Below are 14020 nucleotides of genomic sequence, written 5' to 3' on the forward strand. Positions count from 1 at the left end.
TCTATATGAATTTGACAAAACCAAGGAGCGTCTTCTGTAACTGTTGTGCTAAGGGCAAATATTCAAATAGCATGGCTCCCAGATCTCACTACATTCCAGAACAGAGTGTGCAACCCCACATGCCCTCTAAACCTAGAGAAAGATGGAGCATATGTCGGTATGTTTGTTCTACTGATGATCTGAGTCCACTTACAGCAGTGTTAGACCTTTAACAGCAAAAATTGATCCTGAAAAGGTATGTCAGTCACTCTGATTGTTCATGTTTACAGTCACAAGGAAAAGCTTCAACTTCTGTCCTCTCTTGGAATATGTTTGGGAGGGATTTCATTAGTGATTAGTTCTGCATTTTCAAATAACAGAGATAATGTGAAATTGACGGCTAAATGTGATTGAAGAGGAAATACACAATATGGTTTTATACCAGAGAATGACTGCAAATCTCAAATTAGGAACAGCTTTCTTTTTTAGCCAATTGGGAGAAATAGCTTTCATTAAAGATTCATTTAGCTTATTTAAGAAATTAACTGCATCATGGAGCTTCTTATTTCCCTGTATTTCCCAAATTCCACTTCAAAATTATTGTTAGTTGATGTCAACAAGTATATCTGTACAAACAATGTAATGTTTTTCCACTAATCGGTATATGTTATAAATTCTTTTATGTCAAGGAATATGTAGAAACAACAATTTTTTTGGTAGTATTAAGGACTAGCCACATTCATGTCTGAAACACAAACCAACAATTTCCATGTACAAAATAATTTTTTGGGACTTTATTTACCTTTGAATGTAATTATACACAGAAACAGATAGACTTTAGGACAAACTTTCAAAATCCTCATGGCTTTATTATAAAATAATTTACATATAGTAGTTTAAATTTTAAATTGATCTGAAAATGAAAACCAGGATCCTTACTTCTCAAAAGAAAAAGAAACCAACTTTTTTTTAAAGAAATGTGGGATGCATTGGAAGAATTTTTTTCCTCAGGATCCATTCTTTTTTTAATGACATGTTATTTTTGTATGAAAAAGCCATAAGAAATTACTGACTATTGTAATCTGAATTGTTCTCACACTAGTAAGGGTTCCATCATTACAGTGTCCAATGCAATAGTTTTATTTTTGCACTGAACTAAAACCATCCTCTTTATTAAAAATTCCATTTGTTTCTTACAGTTGTATTGTATATTGTTTTATAAGAAGCCATGTTACCACAGAAAAGTGGTAGCATTAATGATCTGAATTGACAAATTTGGATGAAACAGGCAAGATTTGGATGAGGAATGCTCTTATTCAGGACTCAGGCAGAAACTGAAAGTCTTTTTTTTTTCATATCTGGGAGCACTAATGCTCAAAAAAAATCCACAACTTTCAATTCCATAGTTTTTTGTTTTGAGGTGAGCTAAACAATTTAAATTTTATGCTTATTTTGCAAGGGTTTTTTATAGATCTCCATTCGGACTCTGGACTAACAGGTTAAAGAAGGGGGATTGCATTGAAAAACATAACATCTCCTAGGGACTGTCCTACCACAGTTCTTACATTGCCATTGTTTTAGTGTCAACCACCTAAAAACCTGTAGATCTTGTGACAAAATGTATCACCTGGTGCTATATGCATGTGGAGAAACTGGGATTATGATAGTTCTTTGAGCAGGGTTTACTAATAGAAGAAATTATCTTGAGCTTGCAGGTTGCATTTTTAATATTAGGGTGGTCAGCTGATGTTTGTAGTTCATTTTTTAGACAATTTTTTTTTTTAAAAAAAGTGATCATTTAATGTCTTTTGTGATTATTTGTGGAAGATGATACTTTCTTCTTTTCTTGAATACTCATCACTATACTATTACTAATGTAATTATTTCAATTTTTAATAGAAGGATTCTAGTAGCATTTTTCATTTTCATGAATATGTGTTATGGACCAGAATTTTGTTAAACCTAAGAATCTGTGTCTCATAGCAAGTTCTGGGTTTTATTTTGTTTAATTAAGGTAAATGTTGTCAGTCCTGAATAATAATAAAAAGTGAAATTTCTTAGAAAAAGACAATTTTAGAAGAAAAATCTCCCCTACAGATTTTGTCAAAATTGTGCACTTCTATAAAAAAATTGACTTGGAGTTTACATCCTAAATTAAGTGCTTTCAAAAATTTAATTCTGTTTTTGACAAAGCTCGTGCATTTTTGAGGAACATTGAAATTGTGTTGATCTAGCATTACATATTAAACATTATTGTCTCCAATAATATTAATTTTGATCTAGACAAGCATGTAGCATGATACTGGCAGTCAAAATATAAGTCACCAGTGGCTGCACGAGAGCTCGTACCAAATCTTTATCTGGTATTCTCTGATAGCAACACAAATCCAAATGTATGTTTATTACAGTGGTGGTGATTCTGGATTTTACATATATTGCTACCTATTAGACCTATTGAAAGGCTCTGATTGTCATTTAATGCACCACTTCCTGGATGTATGATTTTTAAAAATATATTTTTATGTTTTTTTTTTCATTCTATGTAACCCATAAACACTCACCAGCAACAGAACTGTGTTTACCACAGTGAAAACATCTCCATAAATAGCAGTGTTGTCTATGAAACTAAGAGAAGAACTAGGTGAGTGGATTTCAATTCTAAACATTAATATGCCATTTCGCCTGCTTCCTTGTGCTGCCATCCGTTCCCTTCTGCACTACTGATGATAATGGTAATGACAACAAGGATTTACCGCCAGCCATTTGTATGGCCCTTATCTGTAACACAGTTCATTTCAAAAATCACTTCAGAGCATTTGGGAACACTAGCTTTTAGGTTCTGATCTTGAAAATATTTTTGTTTGTGCTTGGCTAGATTCACTTGTAATCCCATTGCAGTTACTGACACTACTCATGCAAACACAAAATTTTTGAGTGTTGCATTGCCTTCAGGAAGAGGTCTCTATGTGTGGTTCTCTCTTTGCACCAGTTTTCTGTCATTCTGAAATCAATTTTCCTAACAGTTTTACATTATTTATTACATGATAAAATGGGCAGAATCGTACTGCTCGGCCAGATCTTCAGGCACACAGTTCCATTGACTTCAAATCAATTTAATATATGAGAGATTATCATTCTATACACTTTTTCTCTCCAAGACTAGGATTTATATATTATTTTTCACCTCTTACTTGTGAACAAAAAGTGATTCATGTGGCTCATCTTAAATGATGAGGCCAACCTTTTCTGCTCTTGGTTATTCTATAACTTCATGAAATTCATACATCTGTTGCAACTCATTAGAAGTATTGAGAACTCTTTCTGCTTTTGCCAGCTGACCAGAAGTATTCTGTATTTCACGATAATACATCTAGAGAGTTTGGAATCCCAAAGTGACATGTGCAATTTTTCTTACATCTTGTTTCAACTTAAGTTGCAACTCTCCTTTTGTTTTTTTTTTTTTTTTTTTTTTTTTTTTTTTTTTTTTTTTTTTTTTTTCTTTTCTCAAAAACCTAGCTTCACAAACCGTTTTCCTTTGCCAAAATAAGATTTATAAAATTGTCCTGTTTTCTCACTCTCACTGATGGGTTAAGACCATTCTTTATAGTACTAATAAAAACACAGCTGCTTCTATTTTACATGTCTGGACACTTTATATAGGGGAAGAAACTTAAATAAAGATGAATTGAAAGAAAGTGGAAATTAAGTTTAATTACCAACACCAGAACAAAACACTTAAAGAATTACAGCATTTCAGTATAGATTTTGTGAACACTGCAGACAATAGGAATTTTTCCACTGACTTTAACAGCACTTGGATTTGGTCCCTGAAAGTCAATTACTTATACAGCAGAAGGAGAACCAAGGCAAGGGCAAGCTTACTTCCCTGATCAACAGTGCCTGTGAGCATTACAACACATAGTAGAATATTTTTGTTATATATTTGCTCATACTTAGGCATAGGCATAAGGTTATTTCCCTTACTTGTACACCATAGGTACTTTCAGTCAAGGTTCAGAATCAGTGAAGACATGATAAAATAGCTGGGAAAATAGGCTTTCAGCACCTTTTCCAGCACAGCCCATCTAAACACTGCCCTGAGGGATGGAAAAGGGTAACAACAGTTTACTTTAAACAAAAAGGCTTTAAACCAGATAGCTTGGCAACTGGATAGTAATACAACTTTGGCAAACTGACGACTAGCAAAAAAGGCAAAACATACTGTGAAAACTGGCTAAACACCTGAATGTCCCTTCCACCCTGGGTTTTGCTGCTTTTAGTGTTGATACAAAGTGGACACACTCTGCGTTGCTGCATGGGGCAATGGGACCCACAGACCACAGAGGAGCTGAAGAGACCATTGCGAGGCTTAGATTCTGGAGCATTTTAATCTTTCCAAAACTTCCCTTATGATCAGTGGTGAAAAGTGAATACTTGGCCTCAGTGTTTAAAATTCAGGGGAAGTTGCTGCAAGCAGATGGCAAGCAGCTTCTACTGCTTTTTTTTTCCCACTTCCTCCCTAGGGCAGAGGGAGCATTGTTGAAATATATTTGAGAGTTTCTACTTGAAATTATGTAGTAAAATGTTCTTTTTTTGAAAGATGTATTTGCCTATAATAGAGATTATAATAGCAGCTTCAGGAAGGGATGAGGAGAAGGGAAACACCTTCCAGTTGTTGAAACACTGCCAATTCTTTCTAAATCCGTAGCTTTCTCTCTATGAAATGTCATGATGTTCTATGGAAGAACATTAAAATGCATTTTTGATTAATTGGTGCACAAATTATTTCCCATTTGATCTGTAGGCATTAAATTTAATTCTAATGCACTTTCAGTGACTCTGGGACTGTTATATGAATTCGGAATGAATTTAGCCATTATGCTTTAATTTGCTCAGCCACCTTATCTAAATAGAATATTCCAAGGTTTGGAACAGCTGAAATACTGCTAGCAATTCTTAACTCAAATTTAAATATTTCTGAAATCAATTTAGAGAGAAAGTAAGCTTACTCTTTGATTGAACAAAAGTGCTTTCCTGATTCCTTTTCTGCTTCTTTGGACAGTAAGTTAATGTTGTTGCCACATAATTTTTTTCTATCATCCAGTATGTTGTTCAGTAATCGGCTGCTAAGAATACAGCTAAAATGGAATTAATATTATTTTGTGCATTTTTGGAAAGAGTTTCACAAGGATATTTTGATTCAAAAAAGTGTAAATTTTTACAGCAAGGTAAAGATGATTTATTTACTGCTTTCTGCTCTGAATAGCTCATTTGGAAGTATATGTAATGGCCTCATCGAGAAGCTGGATATTCCTGTCTTGCAATATTGCATATATGCAATCCTACATCCAGGACAGGAAAAACCTGGCTAGATATTTGTATCACTTTCTTCACTGTAAGAGCTGGACACTTTATTTTCTTTCAACATGCCAAATTCTGATATCTCAATCAGATTTTACTGATTTCATAGTAGGCCAGTCCACTACTACTTGAGCAGTCAGTATATTGGATAAATTGAAGTCACCATCTATATTTTTGTGGTTGCAACAATAATTTAAATTTAGAAACACTGAGTTTCATTTTTTATTGAAGCTATTCCTATTATTACTTCTATTTGAGCTATCACTATTTATTTATTTAAGTTTCACTTTTTATTTATTAATTTATTTTCACTTTTTAATTAAGCCAAATCAGATTTGTTTGACCAAGGTTTTCAACTTTTTTCCACTTTAAATAAACTTTCCTGTATTTTTCATCAAAATTTTATATATATACCATCTTCATAACCTTCATGACCTTCTTTTATAAGGACAAGCTTAGCATGTTTTTTTTTTTTTCAATTTCTCAGTGTGTTTAGTTCATAATAAGGAGAATTTCTCATTGAACACTGGAGAAAATATATTTATTCCCAATGTAGTACCGTTTGGAATAGCTGTTAGAACCAATATCTTAATCACTTTGTATCATTCATCTTTGTAATCTGCAAAATATTAAGGAAGTCTTTTAATAGAATTATACAAAAAAACACATTCCCATGACTTCTTGGCTTACTTTTTTCTTAGTGGGTGTACTTTTCACATACTTTATTATCTTATTTGCCAGAGCAGTGGCAGCCATTTGCATCTTAGAGGCCTTACATAAATCTTTAACTTCCATCTATATTATCAAAACCTATTTCTCTAGACAGTCTGTTCCAAAAAATTGAGGTTAATGAGTAGTTCATTGCAAAGTATAGATTACATATTTGATTATGTTTGATTATGCCAATATATTACCTCTTGGGATCTCTATCCATTGCCATAACTTCCAGAAATAACATCTGCAATATTTGCTCTTGTTAACTACAATAACTTAGGATTCTCAGTACATATGCAAAGTATACATTGTTATGAAAATTCACCAAAAATTTAGTGAATACGAAGTGCATGCATACTGTCAATTGATACCTGTAAAAATGACTAATAATCATAAGTGTAAACCCTTCCAGGTTCTTAACCTTGCTTGATTAGAAACAATTCCACTCAAAAAAAAGAATTCATGCCAAAAAAAGATGAGATGTCAGCAATATACAAGTAAATGCTTGTGGAAATTTTAACTGGTAGCAAAATATAAGTATAATCAAGCAGAAAATGAGTTATTGCTTCTGAAACAATCCCATATAGTCTTCAAATCCCCCACAGTCTAGCACAGCACTCTATTTTTTCAAGTCTGTATGGGACAATTAGTACTTTTTTCAAGTCAAATGAAAACTGAGACAAAACATATTCCATATATTAGAAATATTACAGATTTTATTTAACTTAAACCAAAACACTGTTTTTGCCATATATATACGACCTTACTGAGAGGCAAAACTTGTTAGTCAAATTGTTTCTCTGCCAGGATTAAATTAGTGACATATGGCTATAGATCACAGAGTTATTTCCATGGTCAGCACTTCATGTCCTGTGTAGGCTGCAACTATATCTCTGCCTCAGAGGTTTGGGATCAGCGTTGGTTTTTCATGAATGTTTTACATTTCTGTCATTCAAGTCCTGACCAAAATAAGATTTTGTCTTTTGGGCTCTAGTCTCTGAAGTAAATAATTTAGTCTGCTTTTAGTCATGGTTTACACCATGACACTGAGCACAATATTCTTATTCTTTCAGCAGTTCACACATACACACAGAAATAGTTTATAGCACATCTTATTCATATTGACAGGATAGAACCAGCAGGGTTCTGCAGGACTGCATTGTCAAAATCATTGACTTAAGCTAAAAGTCTTAATTCTTTTACACAACACTTGAGTGTACAGTACTGTACAAAAGGTGTGGTTACCGTTAGTGCTGGAGAAATGCCACATTGGGAATGGTCTTTGTGCAGATATATTCCTGTAGGAGTTTGGTGTATAAGCTAAATCAGGAAAAACACAAAGATCCTGTCCTACTGTCACAGAAAACAGATTTATTACTTGCAAAGAGCTGTAGCTAACTGAGAAATGCTAAAGTCACCTTTAAATCAACAGCTTTAGAGAAGTGTAAATTAAAATTTTGATGCAAAAATTATTCCAATTAATCACCATGAAATAAATAAGTTATCAATCCCAAATAGTGTGTTCTAGCCTTTCTCTAATGAACCATCTCTCATTTCTTGCAAATAGTGTTTGACTAGGGAAAAAATAGCATGCTTTAAAGAAAAAAGCATCCATCCTTCTGATAATAACCTAGCTCCTCAGTGAAAGAAAAATATTCATATTTTTAGGAACATAAATACTGACTTCCTTCAGAGTTATAGAGTTCTCACCTAGTACAAACTCCAGCTTTTCTCTGCCTGGAACCTCTTTCATGCATTGTTAGCCCACAAGGCTTTGGAAATTCATAAACTCCAGGCTCAGAGACTCTTGAAGATACTTCAGCCCACTTGGACTTGTTTCAAAAATCTTCAGAAGTCCTGGGGATAGCGGATTTGTCACAAAGGCTAATTTCTTCCTGAAAGTATAAAACACTGTGCAATAATAGCCTTTCTATTCTGTATTTTGTATACTTGTCTGTTTTGCAAAGGAGTTCCACAGACACTTCATTGTCACAGTGAGCTGCTGCAAACAGTTATGGGCATGTATGAATTAACAGTGGAACATGGAAGGCCGGAATTTCTTGCACTGGCTTTGTCACTTTGTAGAATATTCCTGATACTCCAGGCTTCACTCTGATTTTGCTTTGAGGTGTTTTCTGTGTTTGTTCACCCAGCAGATTCTGAAGCCAAGTTAACCAAGAATAGTTCTTGTAGTTTTGTAGCAGAGGTTCAACATCATGACAAGTATCACTGTTAATCACTGCTTTCTTTGATGCAAAAACCTGAGATGGAGCAAAGATTTCCTTTGCAGACTTTTTTGCTACTGAAATCACTACTGATGTAAAAGACAACTTTAAAGATTTCCTATTACCAGCACTTGTTGGTCAAAGTTTCCACCACTCCTTTATGATAAGTCTTCTCACTGGGTGGGCCTGAGAAGAGTCATCACGTGGTCTGGCTGTCAACAAAAGTGTTCACACAGTGCCCACCTGCCTTTTACTGGCAATTAGCAATTTACAGAGAGCTCCATCACTTTTGAGTTTCTATTAGGTTTAAATCCATAGAGTTTCTATGGAAGATAATTCTAAATCTGTTCATCGTAAGAAAACATTAGCAAAGATGGAGAAAGTAGATCATTATTAGCTCTTGACAGAGACAGAGCTTTACAGCTCTAAATAAACCAGGCAACACTTAAACACAATTGTCCAGAATTTGAGGATATCAGATACTGATAAACTATATCACATCATGAACAAGGCTTTAATATTTTTAAGTGTGTTTTTGGAATTGTTTTCAGACATGCTATTTCTGAAGACCAGTCCTCAGGTTTCTTAGCTGTCACACTGATGCTGTCAGGGTTGTGTTTTTAGGGGTTTTACCATAGAGTCATGGAGTCATTTGGCTTGGAAAAGACTTGTAAATTCATCAAGCCAACCATTAACCTAACACTGCCACATCCACCACTAAACCATGTCCCTAACATGACATCTGGCAGCACATAATTTCACACTGTATAAATAATATACATTTAAATTCTTGTATGTAAGTTAATGCCTTCCAATTACAATGATGGCACTGAAGACCAGAGATATGGGCAGAATGAAAGAAAGATGCCACAGATGTGTGGGTATATTTATCTGTTTTCAAGTGCTGAGACACTGCAATATACATTTGTCTTTGCATAAATTCCAATCTAGTTTTTTTAGCCATTTAAATGTTGTCAAGTAGGTCACACAGCAATTTTTTTGTGTATCTCTATCTGTACAAATGACTGTTTTGATTTCATGTAAGTTGAATACTGTGTGTTCAAATGACCTTGGCAGAACTTAAATGACCATATGTCCTCTGAACACATTTATCAAAGTAAGCATTAGAAACAATTAAATGAGATCTATGACCTCATTTTTTATATCCAATTATACAATATTATGTCTATAATTGACATGGTCTAAATGTGCAAGAGAGAAGAGATGGCTTCTTCTTCTTGGAAAAATTTAACATCATAGTTTAATGTATTTTGAAGTGTTAAAATTGGATTGGCACTTCCTTTCATTTTCCACAGAACATGAGACCAACTCATTTTTATATTGTTTGGAGAAATGTTAAAAATTATTAATGAATGGTATCAAATGTAAAAATGAAGGAATTACAAGTATCAAAGCAAGTGTGTCCTTTTATCACAGTTAAATAATATTTTTAGCTTCCTCATGATCAAGTTCTTCTTTTAATGTGACTAAATATTATTTAAACATTGAAATCGACCAAGTTCTGATTCATGTAGAGTTACACAATAACTACAGCAAATAAGCAACACATATAGTAAAACAAACAGAACGACAAATCACAGAACAAGGTTGGAACAGTGAGTCACCTGGTCCAGCCTCGCTGCTCAAGTAGGGAAACCCATTGTGTTTAACATACACAATATTCCTGGGATGGAGAAACCAAATTCAGCCAAAATCAGTTAAGTATATGTGTTGGAGATCTAATTTCTGAACAAGGATTTATTACATTTACATATATATTTGCCATTTCCTTAGATGAACAAAATTAATATATACTGAATAGATTTCACTCAAGCTCAATTTCATGTTAAAGAGCCAAAAAAAAATTTGAAATACAGACACAGAACATAAACTGAAATTTTATTACTGTAAAATGAAACTGTAAATAATGATGCAGTAAAGTAAAAAGCTTGAATTTGCTTTTTAAACAAAACAGAAAGAATGAGAAATATGAATTTTTGAATTTTGCTGATTATTTTTAATTTTATTGTTATTTTCCTAAGTATCAATAAATAACCAAATATGAAACTTCATTTTTGAAACACATGAAAATATGTTAGCTGCACATTATTTCACACTACACAATTATGTATTTACAAAACAAGTACTTTGAAATAAACTTTTTCCCAGGTATATAAGTCATACATCTGTAGTGAAATATTAGTCACAATTCTGCATATTCTTTCCATTGTTAAATCACATCTAGCATGTAAAAGGCACTAGCCTTTCTGTATGGAATTTCTATAAAATTTCACATTAATTATTTAAAATAAATAAATTTTTCCTTTTTTTTTTTTTCCTCAACATCTTCACTGTCACTAGTATTTTAGCTGCAAATGCTTTTAAATTTATGTCAAAAACCCATTACAATCAACAAGCAGCTGAAATAAATTCATGGACCTAAAAGGAATACAGGTTTCTGTGATTAATTTCAGTATTAGTCTAACAAATATTAAAGATGAGTACTTAAATTTGTACCTCAAAAATAAATTGTGTTGTTTCAAATCAACTGCCTATGGTATAATTAAATAATCTATTATAATTTTTCTTTTCCTGGCAAGTAAATGAAGAGGAATTTAAAAAAATGTGGTTATACCTGATGGTATATTTTAGAACTGCACCTATTATTTTTAGGTACCTTTTTTTGTCTTTTAATAATCAAGTAGGTGCTACCAGACCGGCTTGGTCAGGCCTGCATGCTTTTAACCCCTGTGTGTTCTCAGAGGCGTATCCAAGTCCCCAGTGGCCACACCAGGTGCCATTCTGAAATTTGGCCACTGATTGGTTTGACCATAACTTTCCAAAACCTCACTTCCGGGTCAAACCATGACAACAACAAAGTGCTTCAGATAATTATTGAAATTATGGACATAAGAGTAGGCCCAGAGAAATTTAAGTGTTCTCGAACTTCACCCATTTTTAGTTTGATCTTTATAAAATTATAATTAACTGTCTCTTCACTTCACTGAGATATATTTATTTTTAGAACTTGATAACATCTTTACCATAAGAAAACAGCACAAAACAGAAAAGATTGCACTTTCCATACAGAGGGTCTGGATGCTATCTGAAGACACTAGAAATCTCACTTCAGTCTTGTCTTTACAAGACTTCCAGAGCTATTTCTAGAACAAAGAGGACAACATAAACTGAGTTGCAGAATTCAAGGGGCATCTGTGATGCTATTGGCATGAACAACAAAATTCCACAGGACAGACAGGATTTCATTACTGGTTTAGGTGAATATTCAAAATGAAATGCCAGTCCATAAAAGATGTGATTATTAGTCTTTGAAAGATGCTGAATTTTTAAAATGATATATAAAACTTTTTTCCCTTCAAACAATTTTTACTTATAATAGCATGTGCATGAACTTCTTCATTTTGGATCATTTCTACATGGATACTGTACACATAATTCCACTCTCAAAGACAAGATTGCCAGTAGTATAAACATGTCATTATGCAAAGTAATTAGATGCAGAAAAATAAATAGACCCAATGCTGAGAGCTTATAGAAGTGCAGATAAACAAGTACTCATAATGTTTTTTAATAGATGTTTAGAAAAATCAGCCATATCATTCAGGTTAATGACTTAGTTCCATCAAGATTTGCTGTTATGGGTTCAGAATATACAATTATAATGCTTATAATTCAAAGTGAGAAAACCTTGATGCCTAAGTTTGTAGTGTGCTGATCTGCTGAAACAGGCTTCACCAGATCAGCAATCAACCTTTAAAATCATCGTTGTAAATATATAAAGGTGTTTTGTTTCAACTCAGGAGTGGTTCTAAAAATCCTTTTCTCCTTGTAATTGTAAATTCCTGGGCTTTTCCTAGGAGTTTAAGAAATACTGGAAATCACATTTTCTTTTTTTGGGTGAGGTACAACTGTTTCTCTTTCAGCTTTGACCTGCCATTGAGATCTGTATTGATGCATCTTAGATGTATTCAGAGGTTTTGATGATCTATTAAAATTGAAGTTGATCTCAGCCACATTTGGTTTTGATGGAAGTAGACAGAGATCAGGGGCTGAAGGCTATCCAAAAGTACCAGTCATTTAAGCAAGATCTACATATCTGACAAGCTCTTACTCATTGGATAATTCTGGTATGCACTGGGAAAACAATATAAAAGACCACTGTCACAGAATTATTTGTGTGCCCAAAAGCTCTGGACTGCCTCTGTTTGATGGTCATATATGTACTGTAAAGGCACAAACATGCAGACTTAAACTCTTTCCAATTTTTCATCCTGGTAACAGATTTGGAATGGGAGATCAGAAACTGTTAGTGACCCAAGTAGCAACCACTGCCTTCCAAAGCAATTGGCATGGGGTTGTACAGTAAACAAGGTGGGTTCTGCTGACCATCTGTTAGAAAGTAATAAATAGCAAAAGAAACATCTGTGGAGAGGAGAATGGAGTAGTAGGGAGGTGAGTGATATAAATGTAGATGTCCCAGGCTGTGCAGAAACCTAATCCTGAAGAGGATCTGCTGTGTAGAAGTGAGGCTGATAGATGCTTCAAGCAGACTGATTAAGTATCTTCTTCCCCTGCACTGGCTACATGGGAAGCCTTCATATGTCTGTTCTGGACCAGAGAAGAAAGATGTGTGTAATAGAAATGCATGCAATAGAAAGGCATGTTTGGTTATACCTGTACAAGCAATTTCACATACCAGATTTCACACACCTATTTCACAGGAAGTCAATGGGAGTTTTTTCAAATAAAACTTGAGGGTGTGTATGATAATCATGTGGTGGTATTCTTATGGAGATTTGTGTAGGTCCATAGCAATCACCTTGTTATCAGGGAGGATGTCTTAATTTTAAGAGTCCTTGGCAGTTTATTTCCTACTTTATGCATGGAACTTCAGCTTCATTCAGTGCACAAAATGGATACACAGGGCAGCAGAATTAAGGTCCCACTGGGAACAATAAATCTGGTCTGTCCTATTTTTCGAGTGCAGCTTGAATTATCTTCTATTAACAGAGAATACAGGGAGGCGAGACTGTCAGTTAATTCATTCTTATGTCATTAAATCTGTTGTCCTGAAAAATAACTGAAAATAGTGTGTAAGCAGCCTTACTTTCATTGTGTCTTCAGGCTACACAGGCCGATTCAAACCTTAAGACAAGCAGCATTTCTACGACCTCTAATGTCTCTGCTTAGGTCAGTGTTGGATAGAGTGGTGCAGGCAGGTTCTGCCCTTCCACCTTCAATGTAAAGGCAGATTTAAGCTCCCTCCAGACAGAGCAAACTGCAGATATTTTAACATGCTTAGTGTGCCTTTGCCTGCTTCATGTGTATTTTAATGATTCTATAAAATAATTTTGCTACAGTTTCAGAGGTACACTTGGCTTGCTGATGTTATCATGGAACACATTGCATTTTGTACAGCGTCTGTCTGTCTTGCTCATGCTGGTATCCAGCATCCCTAAGTAAAAAGCTCTTCCAGCAGATAATTGATTTTATTACAGGTCAGGCAACTATCAGATAAAAAGATATGAGAAGTTCCAATGGCTGTAGAGCTTTTCCATTATTCCAGGTTTAAAATAATATAACTTTCATGAAGAATCAAAACTTTGTGTGTGGTGGCTGAGGAAGTCTAAATAAACATGAGGTTGTGTCCCCTCCCCAGGGCTACTGGGGGCTGAATACAACCACAGGCTTAAACAGGTTCCCTTTGACACACAAAATTT

This window comes from Onychostruthus taczanowskii, unplaced genomic scaffold (genome assembly GCF_017590055.1).
Source record: "Onychostruthus taczanowskii isolate IOZ18803 unplaced genomic scaffold, ASM1759005v1 scaffold88, whole genome shotgun sequence".
In the NCBI taxonomy this organism is placed as follows: Eukaryota; Metazoa; Chordata; class Aves; order Passeriformes; family Passeridae; genus Onychostruthus; species Onychostruthus taczanowskii.